The sequence below is a fragment of the Aptenodytes forsteri genome, unplaced genomic scaffold (genome assembly GCF_000699145.1).
Source record: "Aptenodytes forsteri isolate BGI_AS27 unplaced genomic scaffold, ASM69914v1 Scaffold153, whole genome shotgun sequence".
Lineage (NCBI taxonomy): Eukaryota > Metazoa > Chordata > Aves > Sphenisciformes > Spheniscidae > Aptenodytes > Aptenodytes forsteri.
In genome coordinates, this window is record NW_008796178.1 from 461099 (window position 1) to 463329 (window position 2231).

General features: G+C 47.5%; 1 protein-coding gene across 1 annotated transcript in view; it reads right to left on the bottom strand.

Moving 5' to 3' along the window:
* TMEM100 (transmembrane protein 100) overlaps positions 1-149 on the bottom strand; it is a 7577-nt gene extending 7428 nt beyond the window's left edge. The window contains exon 1 of the mRNA XM_009287664.2: positions 87-149. The gene's annotated coding sequence lies outside the window, so the exon portion shown is untranslated. The remainder of the gene's footprint in view (positions 1-86) is intronic.
* Between the last annotated feature and the right edge of the window lie 2082 nt (positions 150-2231).

Genomic DNA, 2231 nt, shown 5'->3' on the forward strand with positions numbered 1-2231 from the left:
CCATGGTATGGTGTGGTGTGGTGTGCCACGCCACGCCACGCCACGCCACGCCACGCCACACTGTGCCGTGCCGAGCCGTGCCTTACCTCCCGACTGCCGGACGGGACTGCGGCGGACACTAGCCCGGAGCAAGCATAAAAGGGGGATGCAGCTCGCTGCACAAGGGACTGTAAACAAAGTTCTTGGTGAGAGCGAAACAATTAAGGGACCGGAGCAAATTCAGCGGCGGGAGCTGCCGCGGGCGGGGCGGCACTCACCGGGGAAGGTCCCGCTCTGGTTCGGGAGGGCGGCCGGGAGGAAGGCTGTCCTTGAGAGGCCTGGCGGAGCAGGGCAGGCAGGGAGGCTGCCCTGCCCTCCGCGGTTTTGCTTGTCCGGGCCGGCGGTGCTGGCGCTGCGCGGTTCACATGCACATTTTAGAGACGCGCACGCTGGGGACATGCGTGTCTCCTGCTTCGCCAGGTCACGCACCGTGGCGGGGCTCTGCATCACACCCTGGCCGTGTCAGGTTAAACACGGCGCCTGGGAGAGCGTTTCCCAGCCCTCTCAGCCCTCCCGCACACCACCGTGCGGGGTGTCCGGCCCCATCGATATCGACACGTCGTGATTCGAGCGAGTGCGGACGGAGGGCTCGCTGCCTGTCCTGAGCCTTTATGGGATGTCAAAAGCGGCAGCGCTGGGTGGTCCTGTGAAAGCACAGTCCACGCTGAAATCCAGATGAACTCCTAACTGGTGTTTAACTGCTCAGGAATTAGATGAGGAGGAAAAGTTTTGGATGACATCCTTAGAGGATAAAGTTTTATGTGTCATCTAGAAATATTTTAACTGGCTTTTCTATGCTTTAATCACTCATTTCAGCAGAACATCAAATACTACAGGAGTTTGGAGTGGATGGGTACGGGTATGTGTTATTTTTTGCCACGATTTCTGTTCTTTTCAGACAAAAAGCAGACAAATTTTGCTTTTAAGGCTTGTAAAAGGAGATGTTTGAATTTTGCGGTTAAGCTTACCCAAAGTTTATATTTAAAAGGCACTATTTTATCAATGATTGATAAAAGAGCAGTGCACCAGATGTATTTAATCAGCCATTCTGTCTCTGAAAGCATGCATGTACTTTTGACTCCCTTTCCAGGGTGAAATCCTGGCCTCACAGAAATTAATAGCAAAACTTCCATCAACTTCACAGGGGTCAGGATTTCACCCTGTGTATCATTAAGAACTCCCCAGTGATGGAGATCCTGCCAAGCGTTCATCTCCTCCAGCCAAATCAGCCAGGGGGTTCTGGAAGAGCTCCACAGCTTTATACAAGAAACTGGCATTTTTTCCCCATTTGCTAGTGCTCCCTCCAAATACATCGGCATTTCAGCAGAAATGACAAGCAAACCGGATCTGAAGAGACTGTCATTAGAGAGGTTCTCTTGGGCCATTAAGTCCAGTCCTTCCTAATACAGGCAGCCATGCCAGGTAATACCTTTATTAAACTTTCTGAGTTCCACCTCAGACCAGCTGGGTTTCCTCCTGCTCCTGTTGGAAGGCTATGAGCCTTATTCTGCTGATATCTAGGAACCTCAATCTTGTTTCTAGTTGCATGTATTCATAGGCAATTATACATGGATAAACAAGCCTTTGGCTGAAATAGATCTTCTTTGTTTTGGCAATTAACCCTCTAATAAAGAGGTAGAAATCAGACTCTCTCAGTCTTATTTTCGATCATCATTTTTTCAGATGTGGCCTTACCAGCATTCTGCATGGAAGCGCAAGTATTTTCCTGTCTCTACCAGAAATACTAACATTTCATAATTATCCTCTGATTGTTCAGTGTATCTGGATTTTTCTCCAGTATCAGTTCCATTTATCACTTTATATCAGAAATTCTTGCTGTTAGCACATATGTGCATGACCTAAATTTCACCCCATTCCTATTACACCAATTCCTCTCTAGTCCTTCCAGTGTAGTATTTGGTCCTCCTATGTCGATAGAGGACCTCCCTCCCATGCTTACACCATCAACAGTTTCACTAGTACATTTTTACTTTTCCATGCCAAGTTTATTACTGAAAGTATTACATAAAATACTGAAAGTATTACATAAAATAACTCCCAATACTGATTTTTGAGGAACTAATCTGAAGAACACATAAACAAGCATTGAAGCTGGGCTTAGAATTCACATGTTTCTGTACAAGTAAGTGCCCTAACAATAGGCTAGAAAGTCACACTCTCTTCTAGACCGA